The sequence below is a fragment of the Stegodyphus dumicola genome, chromosome 1, assembly GCF_044657685.1.
Source record: "Stegodyphus dumicola isolate Sdum_Otavi_A_Nest chromosome 1, ASM4465768v1".
Classification (NCBI taxonomy): Eukaryota; Metazoa; Arthropoda; class Arachnida; order Araneae; family Eresidae; genus Stegodyphus; species Stegodyphus dumicola.
Genome location: NC_140768.1, coordinates 285,900,107 through 285,912,189, shown reverse-complemented (window position 1 = coordinate 285,912,189; position 12,083 = coordinate 285,900,107). Strand labels below are relative to the sequence as shown.

At 31.7% G+C, this 12,083-nt stretch overlaps 1 protein-coding gene across 1 annotated transcript in view; it reads left to right on the top strand.

Annotated features, from left to right (window-relative positions):
- Positions 1–12,083, top strand: part of LOC118200411 (uncharacterized) — a 53,033-nt gene that overhangs the window by 1,146 nt on the left and 39,804 nt on the right. The gene's annotated exons all lie outside the window — the stretch shown is intronic.

Here is a 12,083-nt window from a genome sequence, read left to right as displayed (position 1 = left end):
CAAAACTGCTTAATCATGACAAATATTCACTGCAAAATTAGAAAAAACTGCACAATACCATCCTCCTTACGCATTTTTCAAAATAACACATACACATAAACCATGTACACGCCGACTTATTTTTACTTAAAAAAACGTCCCAGAATTGCACAAAAATGGCATTGCGCACACTCTTCACTATATCCATGTACACTGCTTTTTTCTCATAAATTAAAAAAATTTCACGAAAATACATGACAATTTTCTCAATCTTTAAACCCGGTAAAAAGAACATATATGAAATTACATGATCGCGAAAAAGTATTTACCCTTTACAAATATCAACATTTCCACATATAAAATAATTAGAATATCCAAAAACTTTTACCTCTAAATCATCTATTACATTATACACGTCACCAACGAATTCATACCTCAAGCATTACAAATACTTAATATCAAATATTTAAATTATTTCCATGCACGTTTATTTCAACTTAAACGTATACCAAATTCCTACAAGCATAAAATTCACAAAATAACTATCATTTCATTAAAATATCACTAAACCATGTACACGTCGACTTATTTTTACTTAAAAAAACATCCCAGAATTGCACAAAAATGGCATTGCGCACACTCTTCACTATATCCATGTACACTGCTTTTTTCTCATAAATTAAAAAAATTTCACGAAAATACATGACAATTTTCTCAATCTTTAAACCCGGTAAAAAGAACATATATGAAATTACATGATCGCGAAAAAGTATTTACCCTTTACAAATATCAACATTTCCACATATAAAATAAATAGAATATCCAAAAACTTTTACCTCTAAATCATCTGTTACATTATACACGTCACCAACGAATTCATACCTCAAGCATTACAAATACTTAATATCAAATATTTAAATTATTTCCATGCACGTTTATTTCAACTTAAACGTATACCAAATTCCTACAAGCATAAAATTCACAAAATAACTATCATTTCATTAAAATATCACTAAACCATGTACACGTCGACTTATTTTTACTTAAAAAAACATCCCAGAATTGCACAAAAATGGCATTGCGCACACTCTTCACTATATCCATGTACACTGCTTTTTTCTCATAAATTAAAAAAATTTCACGAAAATACATGACAATTTTCTCAATCTTTAAACCCGGTAAAAAGAACATATATGAAATTACATGATCGCGAAAAAGTATTTACCCTTTACAAATATCAACATTTCCACATATAAAATAAATAGAATATCCAAAAACTTTTACCTCTAAATCATCTGTTACATTATACACGTCACCAACGAATTCATACCTCAAGCATTACAAATACTTAATATCAAATATTTAAATTATTTCCATGCACGTTTATTTCAACTTAAACGTATACCAAATTCCTACAAACATAAAATTCACAAAATAACTATCATTTCATTAAAATATAATTAAATTCAAAAACACTACTTAAAATATAAATGAGCACATACATTAAATTAATAAAAATTACCTTACAATCCTAATTACTTTAAACTAAATCATTGCTAATAACAATTTTCCCAATAATACCAAATTCCTTTCGACCTTACATTTACAACAATGCATAAAAATAATATCCTCAAATAATTAAAAATACTAACTTACCTAATCTTCTTCAGAATCTTGATTACGTGGCGGATACACTTTTCTTCCTTCTGTTTCAGAATCTTTAAAATTATACTTATCTTTCAAAGCAAGATACCAGGTAAAATAAATAACATAATAAAACATCTTTCTTTCTCTCTCGCACAACCTTAAAAAACATTTATTACTATCCTTTTCAATACCACTAAATACCCATTTCGAATTCACTTTAGTTACGGCCATGGGATTCAAAAATTCACAAACACTATTTCACAGAACACAGAATAAAACCAAATACAAAATTGCCAGATTTTTTCTCGATTAAAGAACAGTAATTCATCCATTAATATCACATGACATATCCCATGATCTCTCATTTCCCTCACACAAAATAATGCGTAATCAGAACTGAATACTACTCACATTCTTAACAAAGTCTAACTAACCTAATCTTCTTCCGAATCTTCCTTACATGGTGGATACACTTTTATTATGGTTTCAATAAAATTACTGAACGATTTTTTTTTCCGAATTTGATAGAATTTGATAAAAAAAAATTCTCTTTATCACATCTACAATTCACTTTAGACAGCGCCATACAATCCCAAAATTATTCAACCCTACTTCACACAACACACAATGAAGCTTAATACAAAATAATATACATCCACAGATACTTGTCCAAATTCCCCCCTTTTCCGATTAAAGAACCGTAATTCGTCCATTAATATCACATGACATATCCCATGATCTCTCATTTCCCCCACACAAAATAATGCATAATCGGAACTGAGTACTGCTCACATTATTACCAAAGTCCCAGGTAGTAATCTTTATCGCCTCCAAAATGTCGCCAAACTACCAGTTACCATATTGTAAAGATCAACCCACATACACATAAACCATGTACATGCCGACTTATTTTTACTTAAAAAAACATCCCAGAATTGCACAAAAATGGCATTGCGCACACTCTTCACTATATCCATGTACACTGCTTTTTTCTCATAAATTAGAAAAATTTCACGAAAATACATGACAATTTTCTCAATCTTTAAACCCGGTAAAAAGAACATATATGAAATTACCTGATCGCGAAAAAGTATTTACCCTTTACAAATATGAACATTTCCACATATAAAATAAAATATCCAAAAACTTTTACCTCTAAATCATCTATTACATTATACACGTCACCAACGAATTCATACCGCAAGCATTACACATACTTAGTATCAAATATTTAAATTATTTCAACTTAAACGTATACCAAATTCCTACAAACATAAAATTCACAAAATAACTATCATTTAATTAAAATATCACTAAACCATGTACACGTCGACTTATTTTTACTTAAAAAAAATCCCAGAATTGCACAAAAATGGCATTGCGCACACTCTTCACTATATCCATGTACACTGCTTTTTTCTCATAAATTAGAAAAATTTCACGAAAATACATGACAATTTTCTCAATCTTTAAACCCGGTAAAAAGAACATATATGAAATTACCTGATCGCGAAAAAGTATTTACCCTTTCCAAATATGAACATTTCCACATATAAAATAAATAAAATATCCAAAAACTTTTACCTCTAAATCATCTATTATATTATAAACATCACCAACGAATTCATACCGCAACCATTACAAATACTTAGTGTCAGATATTTAAATTATTTCCATGCACGTTTACTTCAACTAAAACGTATACCAAATTCCTACAAACATAAAATTCACAAAATAACTATCATTTCATTAAAATATAATTAAATTCAAAAACACTACTTAAAATATAAATGAGCACATACATTAAATTAATAAAAATTACCTTACAATCCTAATTACTTTAAACTAAATCATTGCTAATAACAATTTTCTCAATAATACCAAATTCCTTTCCACCTTACATTTAGAACAATGCATAAAAATAATATCCTCAAATAATTAAAAATACTAACTTACCTAATCATCTTCAGAATCTTGATTACGTGGCGGATACACTTTTCTAATTCATTCAATAAAATTATTGAAAGATTTTTTCTGTGAATGTTTTCTCCATACTTCCTCCGCTAAATAAAAAGCAAACTTCTCTTTATCACAATGCCTAAATACCCATTTCGAATTCACTTTAGTTAGGGCCATGGGATCCAAAAATTAAACAACACTGTTTCACACAACACAGAATAAAGCTATATACAAAATTTCCACATTTTTTCCCGATTTCCCCTCTTTTCCGATTAAAGAACCGTAATTCGTCCATTAATATCACATGACATATCCCATGATCTCTCATTTCCCTCATGCAAAATAATGCGTAATCGGAACTGAGTACTGCTCACATTATTACCAAAGTCCCAGGTAGTAACCTTTATCGCCTCCAAAATGTCGCCAAACTACCAGTTACCATATTGTAAAGATCAACCTTTTCGATATTAGTGTCCTAATGTAAGTAATAGATCAATCATCCTATAATTTTAATTTATGGATTGTCCTCACTCTATATTTTGGGGTAACTGTTTATACAGAGTTATTACTCAATTGCAACTACAAAAAATACATCACCTTTAAAAATCTTTTCTGGAAATATTCAAATGTGCACTGTTTTACCTCTACTTTATGGATTGTTTTTACTTTATTTATGTCAACAAAACATAATCTATGTAAATTATCTGTTATTGGATGAAGTGAAAGTGCGAAGGTGCAAAGTCAGCTCTGTACTATGGATGAAACACCACTACCCACTCACTTTAGTGATTTCATGAGTTATTGCCGAGAATGATCAATCATACTATCTAAATCAGCCAGAATAAAAAGCAAAATCCTAAAACTGAATAGGCATGATGCAAACATATTCTGTGAAAATAATTATTATTATGTTTTAATGTACTATATTTTCAGTAATAAGTAAAAATGTTATACTTTTTTTTTCATTTTTTCAAAATGTTTAAAATTTTCACGTATGTTTTGTTGACATAAATAAGTTATCTCTGTAGTAATAATATGTGCCAAAAACTTTAAATTACCAAAATACTTGCTATTAAAATTTTTATGGTTTAGAAAAAATTTTTTATCCTTCTTAAAAAAACTATAATTTTATTTCTTTTAGACCTTAAAGCAAAATCCAGTCTTTCTTGTTTTGTTACATTTTTCTTCAGTCATAACAAATTTTATAAAAATAGGTTAAATACTTTTTTGGGAAAATGTACCAACCATATTAATTTTCTTTTTAAACAAAAGGTTTGGTAAATTAATTTATGGAATTGATACTTATATATATGAACTATTCTATTTATTTTTAAATTCCTAAATTTCTTGATCATGATTTTGTTCTAAAACTAAATATATAATTGTAACTATAGTGTTGAAATTGCTTCATGTAGTTAAATCTAAATGAGCACTTAAAACGCACAGTTATAAACTTCTTTATTTTTTAAAATATAGATTAAGCAAATGTTTAGTTATGTCATTGCATTTTGCATAAAAGATTGGTATTTCCTAATTGCCTGCACCCTCTACAAAAGTCACAAATTCATGATGATTTTGGAGAGCATTCAAGAAATCAGGGGCATCTAATATTTTGCCAAGCGAATACACAGAGGCCAACAACCATTTTTAGAATGTTGACACACGAAGACTTCCATACAAGTGCACTTAATGAGTAAAATTTAAAAAGCTAAGAAACATAATAGAATACAGTAATAAAACACTTTTCTGAAACAATCTCCCCTCCCTCGGGATCCTGTTCTTCCTGTGGATGCTGTGATCTGTTTTTACTTCCAAAAACTTAAGAGAAATTCACTCCACCAAAACAGACTTGTGTTGCACACATATATGGGTTTCTGAAATATCTGATGTTCTTCCCATGTATACAGCAATCTATTTACACATGAAAGAGAATTGGAAAAATTGCGCAAACTAAGCTAGAACAAATTTGGCTTTGCACAGTGGCCAAAACAAACATGTTGTACCTAGATTGTAACATAAATATTTTGCTGACATACTGCTTTGAATGAATCATTTTTCTCAACTTTTTAGTAGTTGTGCAGATAATCAGAAAGTGCTAAAAGATTTATTTAAAAAATTGGCTAATCTTTGGAATATGGTAAAAGGTAGTTTGGCGACATTTTGGTAAGGCGATTAGCTAGGACTTTAGCAGTGTACGTGGATATAGTCAAGAGTGTGCACAATGCCATTTTTGTGCAATTCTGGGATATTTTTTTTAAGTGAAAATAGGTCGACATGTACATGGATGATACCGTGTATGTGCAACTCGTAAAAATGCGGCAAGCAGTGGACGATTCTGCACTTTGTCCCAATTTCTCACCTAATCTTCGTCATGATTAAGCACTTTTGTTTCATAAAAGTTCTAGCATAAGCGTAATTCGGCTAGCAGATTGTTGGAAAAAAATGTTGGAAATGTTGAGTTAAAAAAAAAAAAAAAAAAATGCCTTTACTTCGTGAAAACAAAATGGCGTCCAAACAAAAACTAGCAGGTTGCTGTAGCAGGGTTGGTCGCCATATTTTCGCCAAAAAATCGCTAAGTTACCATAATCCAAAGATTAACCAAAAAATGTCTATGACTTTCTGGGAAAAAATTTGGGTGTCCCTTGTTTTTTGGCGATTCTTTTTTGACGCCAAGATCGGCGCCAGGAAGGCACAATTCAAGATGGCCACTATACAAAATCAAAATAAGAAGTCAAAGAATTACACAAACTCTGTGTCCATGTGCACATCGATCTGTTTCCACTTAAAAAAACATCCTAGAATTGCACAAACTAGGCATTGTGCACTGGCTTAAATTTGTCCATGTATACATCAGTCTATTTTCATTTAAATAAAATCAGGAAGCTAAAACAAAGTTAAAACTATCATGGTAACCAGAAGTGAGGTTTCATCGTCGAAATTTGAAAAAAATTGTCGCTAATCGAAGGGGCACCCAATTCTACACTAGAGCCAAAAATTAAAATAAAATTTGTTAAAGATGTTTGTGATAATGTTTAAAAAAAAAATAGAGAATTTAATATATATCAGTCAAAATTTGTGTGTGTGTGTGTGTGTCGAAAAATATTTAGATTCGTTTACTGACCATAAATTTCAAAGCGAGTCAGTAAATGTTTTCTAGAAATGGAAAATTAACAATTTCAGTCAAGGTATTTTTTTTATTTTTATTTTATTTATTCTATAATTTATTTAAAAATCATTTTTTTTTATATTTGAATCAGATGTTTAACTTATAACATGGTCACCATGTGTTGACGCTTTTTGAAGCAATTAAATCTCTGATTAGAATATATTAAGCAGTGCAATGTATAATAATTAATAATTAGGGACATAATTGTATTAATTAGTAGCTTTGGACAAGGAAATATCTTGACAGTCTTTTGACATTTATAATTTTCAACATCACTTTAATCATTTAAATATAAATTTGCATACACTTGTATTAACAAAAAAAATAAAAATTCTACTGTACATCTTTTACATAAATGCAAATAAACAGATTAAATGTAACTGTAGGAATGACACTTATGTCTGTAATATTTATAACTCTTTCAAAAAATCAAAACCGTGAAAAACAACCTTATATTTAGCGTAGGTATAATGAAACACTCAATCGATTTCGAGGGCAGCTAAAGGTCCCTCCTCATCAGGAGAAAGAAATACATAGAAAGAAGAAAATAGGAATCACAGAAACACGTGGTGCTTATCAGCACTGCACGTCGTTATAACTAGATTTTTAATCAGAGTTGCACTGGCCGCCTACTTTTACTGAGCCAAGCTGTCTGATTAAGCATAAAGAAATATTAGCGAAGTTAAAATAGGGAGCGAGGGGCAAATGCACATTACGCTCAAAATCTGAACTTCAAATAAAAATTTTTATTTATTATTAGATTTTGAGCGTAATGTGCATTTGCCCCTCGCTCCCTATTTTAACTTCGCTAATATTTCTTTATGCTTGATCAGACAGCCTGGCTCAGTAAAAGTAGGCGGCCAGTGCAACTCTGATTAAAAATCTAGTTATAACGACGTGCAGTGCTGATAAGCACCACGTGTTTCTGTGATTCCTATTTTCTTCTTTCTATGTATTTCTTTCTCCTGATGAGGAGGGACCTTTAGCTGCCCTCGAAATCGATTGAGTGTTTCATTATACCTACGCTAAATATAAGGTTGTTTTTCACAGTTTTGATTGTCACATTAGCGTGTTTCTCTTCTAGTCTTTCAAAAAAGTTTTGTTATACCTGCATTACTTGCATAAAAATTCTCCTTTTCCTTGTGCTTTCAGAGTGCAATTGGAAGTACATCCAACTAACAGTTGGAATGTTTGAATTCTGGCATTGCAGATTTTTCATGTTTTCTGCTCTGAAATAAACCTAATGATTACATACTGCCATTTGCATTAAATGCTTTTTAAACAATAAATGTTTTGTTGCCTTGTCAACCCCTACCTAATTTCTTAACTTGTTGTATAAAACATTCTTGAAGTATATGTGTATGTCTTTTAAGTATATGTGGTCTTCAGCCTGCTGCTGAAACTCTTGCTAAGCTTAACATTTCAATGATATCCAATTCTTTCCTCTACATTCTTTCTCAGGTATTGATTTACACCTCTCAATTAGGACCTACTTGACTGTCTCATTTTCAAGAATTCCACAGAAAGAAAAACATTAATTATAATTTTCAGTGTGATTTGGATATAGCAATGCCTGCTTGTTTTCTTTTACTAATTCCGTTGCCTATTTCTCTTCACATGCTAAAATGTTTCAGTTTTATATTTTGGTTATGTATGCTAAAAAATGTTCTGTGATAGTGCTTGTTCCTATCATGTTTTAAATAATTTTATGCATGCTCTATGAAGATTCTTTTAGCTGATTTCAAGATTAATTCAGCTTTAACAGCTTCAGCAACGCTGTGATTATACTTGTAGATTTTACTTAAAATGACTGAAACTGGCATGCACAAAGTAGAATCTTTATATTATGGTAACTTGGCGATTTCTTGGCAAAAATTTGGCGACCAACCCTGCTACAGCAATCTGCTAGTTTTGTTTTGGACGCCATTTTGTTTTCACGAAGTAAAGGCATGTTTTTTTTTTTTTTTTTTTTACTCAACATTTTTTCCAACAATCTGCTAGCCGAATTACACTTATACTAGAACTTTTATGGAACAAAAATGCGTAATCATGATGAAGATTAGGTGCGAAATTGGGAGAAAGTGCAGAATCGAAAACTGCTTGTCGCGTTTTTAAGAATTGCACATACACGGTATCCATGTACACATCGGCCTATTTTCACTTTAAAAAAATATCCCAGAATTGCACAAAAATAGTATTGCGCACACTCTTGACTTTATCTATGTACACATTGACCTATTTTCACTTAAAAAGTCAAAGAAAATTGACAAAAATCCAATTCTTCTTACTCTTGTAAAAAGCGCCAAACAAATAAGTGGGCTATTCTGCACTTTAGCAGCAAAATTGTTTCTAAATGCTTATTAGCTAAAATCGCGATCGGAATTTTCCGGAAAATGTCACATTACATGTCTCATAATCTCTCATTTCTCTGAGACAAAATAATCTGTGATTCAAACTGTGTACGTCTCAGACTATTGCTAAAGTCCTAGCTAGTAACCTTTATCGCCGTACCAAAATGTCGCCAAACTACCTGTTACCATATTCTAAAGATTAGCCTCTACATTTTGTTTAACCCTGTGAATTCTATGCTTTATCCGGTCACGAACTCTAGCTTTATGAAGTCATGAGATTTTTTTGTCACTCTCTAAATATCAGCTTATAATTTAAGATATTTTGCTTTCTTAAATAATGTAAATATCATCCTAATAAATGTAAGTTTATGAAAATAGAGACTAAAAAAAGTAAATAAACAAATTTAGCTAATAAATGCTATTTAAATCCAGGCCTTCATGACAGATCCCAAAACCTGGGCTGCTCAGAGGATTAAAAGAAACAAGAAGAAAAATAGCTTACTCCAAAGTAGTATTAGGAACTTTTGACTGACTTTTCTATTGCAATTTTATTCTTTTTGATAATTTACATGAAAATTAGCCACTTCAGTACTCTTTCGTTATCATAACCAGATTAAAAAATGTATGTTTATATGCATGTATGTATGGATGGATGTTGTTTATGTATACATATATGTGTGTGTTTATGTGTGCATATATATGCACATACATACATATACACATGCAGACATATATACATTCTATAGGTTTCTAGAAGGGCAATCTACCAAGTTCCAACCTATTTCAGATGACAATATTTAAACCTATTTATTAAATTCAGCTCAAACAAGCTGATGATTTCAAAAATATTTTATGATTTAAATAACATTTAACATATTGTTGCATGCATACAGGTTCCTAGTGGATTGAATGCTTGATAAAATTTATTTTCCAGAAAGAAGCACTTTACATTTATCATTAGTTACCCTTTCAAGCTGCTAAGAACAATAAACACAAAACATTATAAAAGGCCTCAAATGTATAACCTTGTACTGTGATCTCTTAGTACTCGAAACTAAACTTAAAATGATGCTGTCTCCAGTCTTATATAGTTTTACCCCGTCTGCCAAGAAATTTCTGTACCTTCGACATCTCGAAATTGCAGAAAGCTATATATACTGCTGGATAGTTACATTTACATAGGGATCAGACCAGTTACAGTTTCATAGGTCTAGGAACAAAATATCACCAAAATTTGACAACTAAAATTAGTCTCTGAAATCATCGCCAATTTGACAAGATAGCCATTCATCTGAATGTTAAATGCATTTGTGTCCATAATCTTATTTTTCTGGCAGAGTTTCAGACTTTTCATGTTAAAGTTCTTAACAATATATTTAAATCTTTGGCTAATAAATTAAGTATATGAGTTGAACAATCGTACAAGCTGGAAATTGTTTTCTAATTCTTTTCCCATTATGTTATATTTGCTTTATTATCAGTTACAGAACTACAATTTTTACAATTAAATTTATTTTCAACTATTTTAATAGAATCAACAGCAGAGATAGTCAACTTTTACTTGTGTATGGTGTCAATGATATATCATTAGTTTCTACAAATTCTACTTTTCAATCTACACTCATGTCCATAAATTAAGGATAATGCAAAATCAGGCAAAGGAAGAGTTAGAAGCAAAACAAATTTGACTTATTTGTAAAGCTTATTTATTAAACAAAAGGTAAAGAGCAAAAAACGATGCTATATGTTTGATATTATTAAAAAATAGCGATTTTTTCTCCCTGGAGCAAATTTAAAAAAAAAAAAAAAAAAAAAAAAAAAAAACTATTTACAAAAAAAAAAAAAAAAAATATTACATGGTTGGTATGATTGTTAATACATTGTATGTCTCCCAGACGATGCAATACAGTCTGTACAACATCTAGGCATGCTGAGTATCAAATTATTCATCTGATCTTGGGGGATATTACACCACTCAAAAAGCAATGCTATCCGAAGTTCTTGTAGACATGTAGGAGGAGGTTGACGGGCTGCAACTCGTCGGCCAAGAATGTCCCACATGTGCTCTACTGGACTCAAGTCCTGTGAGAATGCTGGCCAGTCCATACGGGTGATAGCCTCCGATTGAAGGCATTCGCTTACGATGTTTGCACAGTGAGGACAGGTGTTGTCATCCATAAACACAAATTGTGCACCCATGGCGCCCCGAAACAAATGTACATATTGTTCCAGAATGACGTCCCGATAGATTTGGATTGTCATGGTTCCAATTTGAACATGCAGGTCAGTTCTGGAACCCAGAATAATTCCAACCCAAACCAGCACTCCTGCACCACCGTAATGGTGTCGTTCAATATTTTCTTGGTGGTAACGGGTCCCTGGAGCTCTCCATATGAAAATCCGGTGAGAATCAGACTGCAAGCCAAACCTGGACTCGTCGGAAAACATCACACAAGCCCACTGTTGCGGTTTCCATAATGCATGCTCTCTACTCCAGGCTAACTGCAGGCGACAGTGACTTGCAGTAAGTGGAACGCATCTGACAGGTCTACGAGCATATAGACCAATCTGCCCTAAGCGTCTGTTCATGGTCTGCCTCGAAATTGTCGTACCAGTGGCTAAAGAGAGCTAACGAGACAGGTCTGAGGCTGTGCTTCGCCTGTTTCTTTTGGCAGTAACTGCCAAATACCGGTACTCATTCGGCATTGTAACTCTGGGGCGACCTGTGCTGTAACATCTACTCACACTACTATCATCTTGGAATCATTGCCAAAGCCTGGAGATGACATGACACTCTGGGCAATTCCAAGTTCGTCTGATACTTCCAGTTGAGTACGCTCACATTCCAGACGGCCGATAATTCTACCACGTAAAAATCATCCAAATGCGTCCTTTGTGTCATAACTATTCGGTTATTGCACTGAAATGCTTATAAAGCACCTGCGAACAATTTTACTTCTTTGCCTGTATTCCTTATATAT